General features: G+C 32.9%; 1 long non-coding RNA gene across 1 annotated transcript; it reads left to right on the top strand.

Moving 5' to 3' along the window:
• The first annotated feature begins 8,759 nt into the window (after window positions 1-8,759).
• LOC145029098 (uncharacterized) lies at window positions 8,760-10,234 on the top strand. Its single transcript, XR_013676373.1, has 2 exons — window positions 8,760-8,936; window positions 9,740-10,234. It is a non-coding gene; the product is annotated as an uncharacterized LOC145029098 (long non-coding RNA).
• The last annotated feature ends 5,950 nt before the right edge of the window (window positions 10,235-16,184 follow it).

The following is a 16,184-nucleotide window of genomic DNA, read 5'->3' as shown; positions in this document are numbered from 1 at the left end:
GACGCACCCCCTGCTGGCGACTCCATCTCCAAATCTCATGTTCACATGGGGAGTAGGGCCATTAGGACCCATCATGTGTGGGGACCTCTGGCCATGTATGGCGGATTAATGTTTATGTTGGTCCTTCTTCAGGTTCTTCCTCTGCATCGTCAGACACCTCCTCCTCCTCCGAGTCCACCACCGGTTCTGCTGGTCCTTCTTCAGGTTCTTCCTCTGGTTCCGACTCTATCTATCCTCCGTTCCCCTGATTGGGGAACTAAGAATCTCTGGGGTAATGAAATCCAACCATAGAGTCTGTATAGAACTATATGAATGTGGGAAAATGGATAGCATGCGAGAATACTTCTATAGCATTTTAAATGTTTATGTTTGAGTTCCTAAAAACTTTTTTTTTGATACAAGGTAAGTTTCTAGGTTCATTGTCCACCATGATCACTCCCAAATACATGTTAGTCGTATTTTGAACAAATATAGTTAATCAGGCTATATTTATCCCCAATACGACTACATAATTGTCCTGGTTTAACCACAATGTTCAATTCCTCCAAAGACTTTTATTGTTATTGTAATGATGCACACATAGGTATGTATTTTAATTATTTTGTTCAGAGTAGTTTAGTCACAATGTATTTATAGTTGCATTTCTTGTATGATTAGATATGTCAATTCACTATAAACATTGCTCTGATACCAATCATCATCACACATAAAATAATACAAGAATACTAAGTTTACATCAATGTAACTGTCTACGAAAGTTACATCCCAAAAATATAAGGTTTATGATAGCAACAAAATGCAACAAAATCCACATGTTCTTGATGTCCACTTGCTTAACGATTTCCTGAGAATACAAGCTATTTTGAAAACATCAACATATATAATGTTGGTGAGTTCATAAGCAAGTTGTAAGAAAGTCTTGTATCACTTTGTAAACACCAGAAAATCCGATATTTTCTGTAAAATGGTTTGAAAGTTTTGTATAAAATCTTGTGTGTGTTTCTGTTTTGAAAATGTATAAAAAAAGTATTACAGAAAATCCTATATTTTATGTTATAAGTAGAAGGTACTGTATAATTGTATGTTTTTCCCAGAAAATCCGATATTTTCTGTTTATAAAAGTGTTGGGGTCTTAAAACCCTAAGATTGGATTCCAGTGCATGTATGTATGTTCTTGTATCATCAAAATGGTATATGTATTCCGTAAATTTATAATGGTGTTAATCTTTATGTGAGTCGTTATAACCATACTTGATAATGACTGATCCGCATGTCATGACGTTTTTAAGACGCCGACTTGTTTAAGGTAAGGTTTGTCACTCTAGACTGGCTTAATCTAACTGTATCGAACAACTCAGGTGTAGGGTGTCAATCCCGTATAGATCAATACACAAGCTCTCGCTCTCCCTCTAGGAGACTCTGGTTATAACTACAAGCTTAAGGTTGTACACTAGATAGGTATGAATAATTGAAATGTCTCATAAGAGCCTTAACTGAATTTTCGCGACTATTGTATTACACTGTGTAACGTAGTAAATAATGTTTTCGTGTATGTTTTAAGTTTACTAGGCCCAAGAAGCATGTAAATGAACCAAAAAGGCCCAATAAACATATAATTTATATTCCAGACCCAATAAACATTTAAATGGACCACAAATGCCCAATAAAATGTAATGTATATTCCAGACCCAATAAGTATGTAAATGGAGCACAAAGGCCCAATAAACATGTAATGTATATTCCAGGCCCAATTAAAAGTGTAATTGACGTATTTAGTCGGTTTGTTATTTCGTTGGTTATTTAAACTCAAATGTTTACCAAAATGACTTAAAAGGCCCACCTTTTTGTAACAAAGACATTTTTGGTCCATAAAACCAAAATTTAACAATTAAGGCTCATTTTTGGTAAAAATGACACTTCAGGTCCATAACGTTTTTAGCCGACTTTTTGTTAGAAGTACATTTTCGGCCCAGTTTGATGAAAATTTACATTTGCGGCCCAAACGTATAGAAATTTAGCCCTTTCGGTCCAAGTTTAATAAAATTTATATTTTCAGCCCATATAACCGAAAAATTACATTTTTCGCTCAAATTTGTTTAAAATGAAAATTTAACCCACAAACATCAAAAGTTTACATATTTAGCCCATGAAACCGTAAAGGTCCAATACTAAGCCCCTTTTGTGAAAATTAACACTTTTGGCCCTTTTAAAACCATAAATATCTTTAAGACCCATTTTTATATAAAATGACTCTTTTGGTCCTTGAGAAGCCGTGAATGCCCTAAAGGCTTCACCTTTTTGTTTATTTGCCCAAAAAATGGCCCCTTAAACGGTTTTACTTAGTTTTCAAACATCCATATCATGTTTAATCCTTTCATCTTCATGATAAGTTGCATAAAGTGTTTTGATTTACAAACATCGCCAAATTTCTGTAGATCTTTTGAAATTAATGAAATTTCAACACATAGTCTCACCATATAACATGGATACACACATAATCATGCATAAACACATAGATCTAACACAAAGCAACTTGTATCCTTCTCCAAAACCTTTTAAAAACCGAAAATAGGGAGTATGAACTCACTTTGGGGGTGATGGATCGGTTTTTGAAGAAGTAAAGAAGGTGTTTTCGGCCTAGCTTACTCCTTTGATGAGGTCTTCGAATTCTAGGAGATTCCAAGAGCATGAATAACGATTTGGAGTGTTAATGAGTGAAAGATTTGTATTATGATGAAGCTAAACACTTGAATAAAGAGTATTCTACCAAAATGACGAACCTTGATGAAGTATTCTTGAACACACACACAAGCACACACGAAAGTTTGGAAGAAAAGTGAGAATTCTTGAGGATTTAGAGAGGTGTCTTAGTATGTTTAGAAGTTTGAATGAGATTGCAAATTTTTCTCCTTTGGCCTAGAATAAAAAGAAGAAGAAAAGGAGAGAATGGGATGGTTATTACATAAAGGTTTAGTGTATTTAACGTTGGAAACATGTGAGGTAATTGCACCTATGAATAAAGATTAGGTGTCAAGGTCTTGGATCTTATGAATTTCTTTTTTCTTTTTTTTTTTATCACAAAACCGAGAATGAGAGGGGAGAAAAGAGAAAAGAATAAGTCTTGGGTCCATATGGATAATCATTCGAATTTGTGTAGCCCAAAATAACTTTTTCGGCCCATTGGGCCCTCTCATGAGTTTACGGCCCAAAAAGGGTAAAAACAAAGGGGTTTTAGCCCATTACAATTAATTATATGGTTTTTGACCCAATAAGGTCCATGAAAACGAGGTGTGACATTCTAGGCCCATTAAGGCCCATAAAAAGTCTTATGGCCCAACATGCTATAGTTTAATGAATATGGGTTCATTTAAGGCCCAATTGAGGTTCCTTAACCCAACATAATCCAATTGAGATTTTATTGGCCCATTAGGCCCAATAAGAGGGTCCTGGTCCAATAAGAGTTTAAACCGGGGTATTAGGGTTACAAATCAAAGTTAAGTGTATGAAACATATCGAACTAGGTTTTGGGCTTCACGAGTGAGTTTTGATTTGAACAGTTGTTTTTAAAATGAGTAATATGTATAACCTTAAACTTGAAGTTACAAGATACATCAAGAACTGATTACATAAAGATAGAATTTCCTAGCCAAAATGCTATTTGTGACAACTACAACGCCTTGTCTCTTCTCCATCTTGTTCTATTATCGTACCCTTACCACTGCCGCCGGTCCGAGCGGTCGCCGAGAGTTGCTGCCAATCGCCATGACCCCCGCAGGCCGCCGTGAAGGAAGGTTGTGTTCGTGTCTCGCAAATCGAGTGTGTATGTTGTTGTTGTATTGTGTTAAGTGCGGGTGTTGCATGATCAGGAATCAAAAGAGAACCACCACTACCACCGTGAGGTGGTGGCTGTCACCCTCTACCACCGCCTATCGTCATAAGGGTTGCTGAGTGTGTCTGTATTTTATTGTGCATGTTTATTTTGGATTTTTTTATATGTATGTTGTTATTTTGGTCGAAAAACCCATCACCAGCACCGTGAGGTGGTGGCTGCCACCTCACACCGTCATTCTGTTGCCACCAGCCGCCAACTTGCGTGACGTTGTGCTCTTATGTGCGATTAGATTGCTTTTTGGGATGTTTTGATGTGTTTTGATTTAGAATCATTACCACCACCACCACGAGATCGTGGCTGCTGCCGTGTGCCGCTATTGACCACCACTAACTGAGGTGGTAGTGGGTGGTGCCCAACTTATTTAACCCTAATTGACCTAATGAAGCCCTAATTGACCTAAAAACCTAACCATTTGACTAATTGGCACATAATTGGGTTGGAAACCCTCATTAGGGTTTAGAAACCCCTAATATTGGATTTGTTAGCTTGGAATTGTCGGACCCGCGTTTTGGACCATTGGATTGATGTTATGACTGATGGTCGATCTCATTGTATGTTTGACCTAGTAGGGTGATGGACTTGATGGATTAAGTCCTTAATGGGTTAAGTAAGAACACTTAACTCTAATCGTCATTTTATGTGAAAACCCTAGTTTTGCTTGGGCCTTGAGTTGGGCCTTCCTTTTGGGCTTTGGTGATTAGGATATTGATGGGCCATGCAAGAATAAGTATATAGACGAGAATATTTGAATTAGGCTTTAGGATAAGTCCCACTGGAAAGGCTTGGGCTCAATTTGGCCATAGGTGGGCCATAATTGGGCATTGATGATTATGAGATATTAGACCATCGGAATGCCAAATGTTTGGACTAGTATAAATGGTTGGGCCATAAGATAAGTCCATGTAGAGGTTTGGGCCCAATTCGGAAAATAGGGCCATATGTTGGGCCTTGGTTCATTGATTGGTTTTTGGGATTTCCGAGTGAGTGTTTGGACCAAGTTAGTTTAAGGGTAAAATAGACTTTTTACCCCAAGTATGGACTTATGGTTATGTATTGGAACCCAATTATTAATTGGGTGTTGTTTTGGTGTTGATAGTTTAGGGATCTATCAACCCAAGTATTGGAACCCAATCTGCAATAGTATTCATGACCATTAGGTCTTTACGTTGTAACTTATGTATCGATATTGATTATGACATTATTAGGGTTTTAACATTTTGGAAACAAACATTTATAATCAAAATGATCTTTTATACTAGGATGTTTCCGCAAAAATAAATAAATGATTTTAAAAGCATATAGAAAAGTTTTAATTGGTCCTGAAAATTAGAGGATGTCAGAATATTATATGTTTATTTATGTTCATATATGTTCAATTATGTTTGTTTATCTTTGATCGTTTATGTTCGTTTAGCATGTTCACAAACATAAACGAACGAAAATTTGTTAAACGAACTAACATGAACAATGTAATTTGTTAAACAAACGAACATGAACAAGAAAACGCGTTCGTTTATCTGTTCGTGTTCGTTCATTTGTTCAGTTAACTTAAACGAACGAACATGAGCAAACACACGTTCGTGTTCATTCGGTTCGTTTACAGCCGTATGTGAGAGTACTTTCTCTTTTGTGCTTAATAGACAGTGGTGGATCCAAGATCAATGTAAAGGGGTATCCCCAATAAGTAAAGGAGTATCCCGACAAAAAAAAATCGTGTAATACACAATAAGAAAAAAAAATTCCGGAAAAAATTAAACTACTAAATTTTTTTTGAGGGGTATCCCGGGCTACCCCGGGATATATAGTAGATCCGCCTATGGTCTCTTATCCCTTACCCTTAGTAACCTTCCATTGAACCATGTGAATTGCTTATCCTTCCCTCCTAGCTACGAAACCAGAGAGAAAATGACTGAAAAAGAAGTGAGGTCGGCTAGGGTTTTAGTGAGCAAGAAACACTTCAAGCCGATCACCGCAACTACAGTACTATTGAAATTTTTTTTAGGGATATCTCGGGCTACCTCGGGCTCCAAGGTGGATCCGCCCCTATTAATAGATATTCCTTTAGACTACTAATTAATTCAAGCTTCCATTGATTTTCTTTCCTATAGTAAGTTTTATATCTGTTTCATTTATGTTATTATTTCATACATTATTTTTGACGGTATTTTTTCTAAATACTTTATTTTTTATTTTGTTTCGAACCTTAAATCGACTTGGACTTGCTAAATCTAGAAAAAGAAATTATAAAATAGGGAAATCTCCAGAAAAGTCTTAAAATTTTAGTCCACTTTATGAAAAAGTCCCAAACTAATTTTTGTTTACAGAAAAGCACAGAATACCGGTTAAAACATCGAAAAAACCCTTTTTGGCTGGTTTCGTAGATTTAGCCGGTATTCTGTCATTTTTCGTTAGTTTGCTCAAAATATTAGGACTTTTCTGAAAATTACCCGATAACCAAAAATATTGGGACTTTTTTGAAAATTACTATGGAATTAATGGATATTATTATTAACAAATCATTTATAAACATAAAAAATATTTTTTTATTATAAACAAAGGAAATACATTTGTTGTTAATTTCTAGAAATAGAATGGTCGACTATGTACTTCTCAATTGTTTGTTGACCACTTCAAAGTCTCTATGTTCTTCATATGTATCGCTGTGGGTGTCATCGTGAGAAGTACTCTATTAGGCGTGACCAATACAAGAGTTGATAATATTTATTAATACACAATCAATAAGTGTCTACTTGCTATTAAGCATGATGCTATATGATCATGTGTTATTAGAAAATATCATTACACGAACATATAGATCTTTCATTATGTTCTTTAACCTAACTACCACCTAACCTCCAAACATTACCCGGTAACAACCATAAAATTACACACATCTATCGAGATTGAAAAGTAAACTTTGAATGACAATTTAAATAGATAATCACCTTTCACTTGTTTCCATATAAATTATCATTCAGGGTTCACTTTTCACATTTTATAGATGTGTGTTAGCCGATGATTGTTAACATGTAAGGTATGAATGTTGGTTGGTAGTTAGGTTAAACAATATAAGAAGAACACCAACGTTAGAGGAATGCTAACTAACTTCATCTCACCATCATACCCACAACAATGCATAGGAAGAACGTAGAGAGTTTGAATGGTCAGGAAACAATAGATGAGTACTTAGGCCACCAATATTTTGGTTATTATGTAATTTATAAAATATTTGTTAATAATAATATCCATTAATTTCATGGTAATTTTCAAAAAAGTCCCAATATTTTGGTTATTATGTAATTTTTGGAAAAGTCCCAAAATTTTGAGCAAACTAACAAAAAAGAACAGAATACCGACAAAATCTACGAAACCGGCCGGAAAGGGTTTTTTCGAAGTTTTAAACGGTATTCTATGCTTTTCTGTAAATAAAATTTATTTTGGGACTTTTTCATAAATTAAATTAAAATTTTGGGACTTTTCCGAAGATTTCCCTTATAAAATATAGTAACTTTAATATGATTAAGGTGAATTTATAATTACACTTAATTTTGTTTCTAGACACTATTATAGTCACATCACCTTTTTTGGGTTAGTTATGCAATTTTATCAGCTAGTGATTTTTAAACCTTATCCTTATTGTTTAAAAAGTCATTACTGATTCATAATTCGTTAATTCATTTACTTTATTGTAAAAGATAGCAACTTTGTTTTGGAATCTCGTGTAAGTTTTAAAAATTTAACGACGATCCTTTAGCTAGCAGACGAAATTGGAATTTTCGTAATGTCTAGTCTCATATATCAAAAGGTACCTTAGTGTTCCATAACCAAATGAAGTAAACCAGACCAAACAAACAAATATGGAAACTAAATGAACCGAAATTGTCAACCAAATATTTATCAAACGGAGAAGACGTGGAGATGTTTATTCAATCGAGAATGTAGAACAAGTTATTGCAAAACACCAAACCAAAAGCAACATGTTGCTATGATGTCTTTGGTATATAAATGCAACCACTTAACTAAGTATTTAGAAGACAGCTGAAGTAGGTTAATACATAAGGAGACAATTGAAGTTTGTCAAAAAGATTCTTAAAAAAGAAAAAAAGAAGGTTACCCAACTATAGAAATATCAACGGATGCCACTTTATTTTAATATTGGTGTCATTTAAAAAGTTACTCAATCAGTTAATTCTTTGATGATCAAAAATTTTATTTTTATGTTTTAATCAAGATTAAATTTAGCCAAGGGTATTTTTGTTATTTTCTCACAATTTGTACAAATCATACCGATTTAATTTTTGGGCGACCTTTTTTAGATCTTTGAGAAACTTTGATGACCTAATCGTATGATAATCATATATCTATGGAATGTCCAAAAAAAACATGTAAAATGAAACAAACAAAGTAGGCACAATAGATAAATACTTCACTTTGCTGCCATATTTTTTAAAATTACCTTATCTAAAAAGAATGATCAATGTTGTAGTTATATTTTCGTACCTATCCACTACAGTTATCTTCATTCTGCTTCAACTAAGTTAGCTTGATATGAAGAATCAAATTGGTTGAAATTGTTAGCCTATTATTGTATAGTTTGTTTTTTTATTTACCGAAAATCTATAGAAAAATCTTAATATTTTGGTTCAAAAAGTTTCAAATTTTATTTAAAAAAAAAAAAAATCAATTACCAAATAAAAAAAATTCAAATAAATCTTTTTTTATAGGTAAATTAATTTTTACCTGGTTACCTCCAAAAAATTCCTATTATTTTATGAACAAATCTCTCATATCTTAATCTTAATCCTAATAAAAGACTCCATTTTTCTAAACCCATTCACATGTCATTCTCATATGCTCCCTAAATTTCTATTTCCCGCTCATTTTCACCTCTCTATGGATCAATAATATGATATCACGATAAATCAGCTAAGAAATTTGAATTTCATTTATGTTAGGCAGGCAAAAAATCAAGAATCCTAATTTCTAATTGTTCCGCTTATCACAAATGTATATGAAGGTTACTGTGCAAACAAATTCAAACAAGGTAGAGTAACGTTTTCCTCTTCTCTTCAATCTTTATCTCCTCCATTTCTGTATATCTCCCCAACCAAGGGTTTTTAGTTTTATTTTTAATCCTTTCGCACGCTTCCTCCTTCCTTGCATGTACCTTTTGCCTCCTACATGATTCGTTACCTGTTGCTCAAACAACACCCGGTCGATTGATTTTAGGGTTCATCAAAAGCCTTGTATCACTTCTCATTTGGTTCTTTTTTTTCATTTTTTTATTTGTTCTTTTGCAACAATCATTTGTGTTTTTCAAGAAACCGATGGATATGTAGTGATAAGTTCTATGATGGTTTTGAAGTCACCCTCAATCCCACATAAACTTGATTTAAATGTCAAGGTTATTAAAGTTCTTTAATTATTGTTTACTTTTTTTTGGTTTAGTTTGCTCAAAATAAAGTCAGAACACATAAATGTGATCTCTCTCTACAGTCTTTATGTGTGTACGTGTGTTTTTTGCTATATAAACTCCATTTGTTCTTCCTTTGTATCTCATAAAACATTAATTTAATTTCCCTATTATTCATTCTTTTTATTTTCGTTCCAGAAAATCAGCAGTTTAATTGTGTCATTCCATTAGAAGATGTGTTCAAACTTATCTCCCCTTTATTCACTCTATCATAAAAATGGAAAGTAGCAAATACATCCCATTAAATCGGGCAGTGCAATTGTCTTTGTATATTCTCTCAATTTTACTGAGATTTTTAATCTTGCTATTTATATTGTGCCATTCGATACCCATAAATTTTAACCAAACTTTTTTTTTTTGTTCTCTGTGCATAGACTTAGAGGTTTTCCCATTGAATTGGAGTTGTTAAACCATAACTTATATGTGCAATGGAAAGTGGGTACACTTTTTTTCTCAATTATATTCAAGGACGGATCTAGTATGTTGCCAACGGTGGCACCGACAACACCTAGTTTTTCCCGACGAAGTGCAAAAATTTCGATTTTTTTTTTCTTTTTTCTACTATAAAATGTGCCACCAGCAACACCTACTATGGATCAGCAATAACTATTATGGACCGACAACACCTACTACAGAATTTTGCGTCCGTCTATGATTATATTGTTTTTATATTCACAATGGTTTGTGGGTTCTTATTATTATTATTATTTTGAAATTGAATCTCTTTATAATTAGCAGAATAAAGATTGGCGTATGTGAAAGTAGCCTAGCAAACTTTGTACACCAGGTGCTCGATGTAATGCTGCCCACTAATTCTGTGTATTTTTATTGCTTATTATAGATCTATAAGTGATCTTTAGAAGACAAATTTCATCTTTGCTCTTTAGTTGACACTTACACTATATTTGCAATTTAAACAATGATGCCATATATACATAAATATGTTATTTCTTCCATGCACATTGATTTTCTTTCATTATTTTTGCTAATTGATTTGAATTTTAATTAGATTTCACAATATGAGATTTATGCATGAGCAGCCACTACTTGTATCACTAAATAAAGATCATGATAATACCATTTGTTCCACTATAAGCCTGGTAATATAACACGAGTTAAGAGTTTGCCTTTAACATTTTACACTATTTTTTTGTATTTAGTAATCTACAAAATCCTTATAACCTTATGCATTTTGTTCAAAACCAAAAGACAACAATGGTTATCTCATTAAGTACCATGCATATGAAACAAGAAATAGGTTCTTGGAGAACATGTATTTTGATCCAAACTCACAATAAGAATCTTCATTTTCAAAAGGCTAAGAATGTTTAGCCTTTTGGTTAATCATTAGAGAACAAGGTATTCTATTCGAGTGATAATTACTTAACTAACAAGATAAATTAGTTAAACTATCAATAATTAACCCGTGTATGTTTTTTGTTATCTATTTAATTTTATTTTTTCAACATGACTTGGTTTTAAATATATATAAATTATATATAATAATTTTAAATATATTAATTGTGATTTCTACAGGTTATAACATAGTGTGTGTGTGTGTATATATATATATATATATATATATATATATATATATATATATATATATATATATATATATATATATATATATATATATATTATTTCAGCTCTTTTTCCCTTTCACTAAAAATCTGAAAATTTGTTGGTTGACATTATGAATAGGAATAAACGTCATTAAACTCTTTAAAACTAAGGATCAAAATCCTCTACAACCAATTATTTACCACAAAATAATGATGTTAGCATCATTTTGAACTCATCATTGTTCATATAATCTATTTTTCATACAAATTTATGTTATAAGTATTATAAAATACTCAAATTATGTGTTGAAAAACTTATTACAATCTACCTAAAAGTAAATTAAAAGAAAATAAACTATTATGTTCATATAAGAAACCATTGATTAATGATAAACCAATCAATACAATATTATGTTAGGTAAGTCTTTATGAATTCTAGAGAAAAATATGAGTTTTATCCTTAAATCTTAAGCATGTATGTGTTGGATTAGTGTCTAAGTCCATAACTATTTTGGTATGTACTTGACCCGATGGTGCATGGTCTTTTTGGGTTGCCTTCACCAAAACAACTTGATAAGATGAATTATGGAGAGAAAGGATTAAATATGATTTATTAATATATTATGGGAATAATATATTAAAGGAGAAATCATATTGTTTAATAAATATTAGTCAATAATTAATTGGTAATTAGTTTTGTGACTAAAAGAGATTAATTAAACTTAAGGGACTGGAATTGTAATTATAAGATAGTTGCAATTTGGGCCATGGATTGCCTTGAATCAAGGGGTGGATGATTTCTATGGGGAAGCCCATAAGGAAATCGTCCAAAGGCTTGATAAAAGGAGTTTATGGGTTGCTTAGGGCTTAAGCATCCAAATTAGGGTTTCCTTGTTAGATAACCCTAATAGCCCAACTATATAAAGACCCCTTAAGGCTCAAAAACGTGGCTAAGCTTCTTGTAAGGGTTTACACACGTTTTTGGTAGCCTCCAACCTCTTTCCTCTTCATCTTCTTGCTTATGGTGTTTGTGAACCATTAGAGGAGTGACATTTGTGACTCTAAGCCTTCCAAAGTCAATACAAGGAGATTTGGGATTGTTATTGCTACATAACAATCAAGGTAACATTATAAACTTATTCTTATGACTAATATGATTATATGAATGCTAGAATTAGGGTTTATAGTTTTGGATAACTTGCATGTACAATAGAGAAACCTAGATCCAAGCTTTAGGGTTTGTATGAGCACATATGATGTTCTTAGGACCAAAACCCATCAGTGGTATCAGAGCCTAGATTGGTTTCTATTGTATTGATGCATTATATGTTTGAAAAATTCGATTTTTTGGCTTATGGAGGCTGGATTCGCCGAGTCCATAGCTGAACTCGCCGAGTCCAAGCTTGACTCGACGAGTCAACTCGTCAGATAATGCTTATCTCGGGATTTCTTGCTGTTTTTGCATAAGGATAGTTACCTTATCATATTAGATCAATATAAATCCGATTTTATGATATATATGACTATATTCTTGATCTAATTAAAGATAATTATCAATTAATAAAATATTTGTTTCCTTATAAGATAATTGATTAATTATTTTGAGTAAATTGATAAATTGTTTTGCAAGAAATCATTAAATAAATCAAATATGGATAATTATGTGATTAAATGTTAATTTAAAATTATTTGTTATTTGATCCTTGTTGTTATGAAAGGTTTCATATTTTCCTCTTTAGGTTTTATAGTTTAAATTTGAACCCAAAAGTTTTGTTGTTTTGAAATTTAAATAGTTGAAACCCTAATATTTTGAAAAAGGTTTCAAAACTTGCCCTCAACTTTTGGAATTTAAATTTTGATTAATTGTTTAATTGTGATATATATATATATATATATATATATATATATATATATATATATATATATATAATTCTAAACCCTAATGTTTTGAAATGTTTCAAAACTTGCCCTCAAGTTTTGGAATTTAAAAGTTGATTAAAAGTTTAATTAGGAATGTTAAATTCTAAAACTCTAGCAATGTTTTGATAAGTTTAATCACAACCTTATGGTTTTATTAATTAATTAAGGTGTGTAATTAAAAGAAGTTTAATAAATCCATAAAAGTTTAGGTTTGCAATTTAATTGAATTAAAAGTATAATTGTTAAATTTGACCACCTAGTATGTTAAAAGTGTAAAATACACCCTATACTATATATATAACATTAAAAGTCTAACATTATATATATATATATATATATATATATATATATATATATATATATATATATATATATATGTATGAGTAAAAGTCAGTCTTACCGTTAGTAGGCCTCATTCACGAAGCTGGTCTATAAGGGGTGTTTAAGGAAATTGCCTATAAAATGGCGATTGAATGGGTATCCACTCTTACCCACCGCACTCTTGACTAGTGGAGGGTCGTTAGCCGAACGGGTAGGATAGGACGAAACCTTTCATTATAGGTATAATGAAATACAAAGTAACTAAATGTTTTTCAAATTCCCAATCTTAGTTACTTAGGCAAAAGTGAATTGATGCAATTCCATGAAAGTACACTTTGTGCCCTTGCGAAGACATTAGTGGAGCGTGTGTGGTTTACCGGCACACTAAATGGTTCTAAGCAAAGGTTGCAAAGGGTGACTCAATGTTTGTCATACTTCGGTGGAGCGTGTGTGGTTTACCGGCACATCGAATAGGTGACTGTAACATGTGAGGGCACCATGTAACTTTACATGGTTATTCACACCCACTTTGTGATCCTCGGCATCCCAGTCACAAACAAGAGGGGCATATCGAGATTTAAACATGCCATTGAAATTTTCAATGAATCTCAAAGGATCTAGGAGTTTTCATAGATTTAAAACTTAAATTTCTTTTTTGTTTTTCATGGTGGAAATTAGTGAATCGTCATTCACTTACCTTCAAATATTCTGCAACTAGATTATGGCATCCCTTTTCTAGGTTCTAGCGTATTGTGTTGGGTCCTAGCCTTGGTATCTCATTTGGGTGATTTACTAAGGACTCAATCGATCAACTAACTTGAATTTGTTTTCTCCCGTTTTGTAGATGTCAAAGTTCGACAACTATGGTCTTCCCAAATCCCGTGGAACAAGCATTCCACATGAAGATGATATTCCACGATTCGATCGAGGAACAAGAAATCATGCTTCACTTCCTCCTCCTCCTCCAATTATTCTCCCCAACCCACAAGATTGTAAAATTGAAAGGTTCAATATCACTCAAGCCCTTTTGGCAAGTAAACACAAAGAAGGAATGTCGGTGTGTGCACACATCTTAGGGACGAAGTCACACATTGGTAGGTTAAGAATGATGGGATCCGTTGTCGGTGAAGAGAGGGCTGTTGATTGGGTTCTTCAGTCACTTCCTAACTCGTATAGTGAGTTTGTAAGAGAGTACTATATGATGAACCACGACGCGACCCTTATTGATCTCACCTATATGCTTATTGTTGCTGAATCAGCAATGGTTTGGCGCAATAGAAAAGCAAAGTTGATTGGTGAATCTACCATCAAGACCTCTATGGATATAGACAATGGCAATGAAAGGCATGCAATGATCAAAAATTTTGATCATAAGAGAAAGGCGATGTCTGAAGTAGTTTCATGTGTTGTTCCAAAAGAGTCAATTTGCTTTTATTGCCAAGAGAAGGGGCATTGGAGACGAAGTTGCCCTATTTACCTAAGAGATCTAAGAGATGGGAGAGTCAAAAGTATGACTACGCTTCAGGTAAAATCCACTATCTAACTCCGTTAAGTTCCTATTCATTGATTCTTAATACATGATGTGATAAGATTGCATTTGAATGTTTTGAAGGATCGGTGAAAAGAAAGGAAGCTTGATAAGAGAGCAAAATGAATCTAATCACAAGAGATGGATCTCGATCACATGGACTTGAAGATTGGATCTTGAGCTTAGATAGTTATGATAGAGTTGTTAGAAATTTCCCTTTTACATAGTTTTCAATAGATTTTGCATCGTAAGGACAAATGTTTTTCCGCTGATTTTATAAATAAAATAAATTTTGTTTGACTTATTTATTTGTTTACTTCCTTGTAATGAAATCATTATGAAAATTGATGTTTGCATATTTCTACAACGAATGGATATGATTCTTAGTTATGTTATTTATGGAAATGTCGAGAATTTACCAAATAGGGAGAGTTTCTCATCGCCCAAAGTTTCAATTGGACAGAAATTTGGAATCACGCAACTTGGTTGCATGATGAATGAGAAATTCCGTATTTGATAATTAGACTAATTCGTTGACAAAGTGTCAAGTGAAGGACTAGGAGATCGAGTACACAAAGTTGTGTGTTGATCAAGTTCACCATAAGAGTAACAAAGATATTCATCATGATTTACTAAAGATTTAGTAAATATGATTATACTTACAAGATTAAGTGTAATTCTAAATTGATTAAAGGGTTTAGATCAATAGTAGAACGCATAAGAAGAATCAAGTAGGCAGAAAGATAAAAGTTTCTCCATTCTAAGAAGAAGGGAGAGTAGCTTTTATGCTTTATAATGAGTCTTAATGATTAAGAACCATATCTCAATTGAGCCTCTAAGTGAGTCTTATTACAATTGTATGTTTAAGAAGAGGAATCAAGGATTGAAGAAATGGTTAAATCAAGAAGTCTATCATACTTCGTTCCAATAACAAGTCTTAAAGTTAAGATTGTGACAATGAGTGAAAAGTATTAAAGGTTTATAACATTCATCAAATGTGGAAAGTTGTGATGTCTTGGATAAGACAAAGACCAACTAGGACCAATTTATGAAGTGTTTTGATACAAGCTACACTAACTCTTGAAAATTTGTTTGTCAAGAAATGTTTATTGACAAAAGAATCTTATATGTCAAGGAGTCAGTGGGAGTCTTAATGGTCTTGAAAGGTTTCAAGAACAAATCAAATAAACCTTATTGATCATCACTAGCACACGAGTTGAGGTTTTGCAACCTATCGTGTCGACAATATTTTGATTATGTGCTATTCCAATTGAGTTAATTATGCATGTGAGTCCTATGAGTTCTCATTTTGAACGCATAAAAGGCAAGGCACCTTGATCAATGAAAGGTACATTGATAGGAAAAGGTGAGTTGCTTAACTACTTGGAAGACGTGGTGGGCAGCTGTGCTACCATAAGGCAAGAAATCAAGATTAAGAAAGTTCGGTCCATATGAGTTTGAATTTGTCGTAAACTTTGGTTTTAA

This window comes from Lactuca saligna, chromosome 2 (genome assembly GCF_052625555.1).
Source record: "Lactuca saligna cultivar CGN05327 chromosome 2, ASM5262555v1, whole genome shotgun sequence".
NCBI lineage: Eukaryota > Viridiplantae > Streptophyta > Magnoliopsida > Asterales > Asteraceae > Lactuca > Lactuca saligna.
Note: the sequence above shows the minus strand (reverse complement) of the source record. Positions and strands in the feature narration are given on the sequence as shown.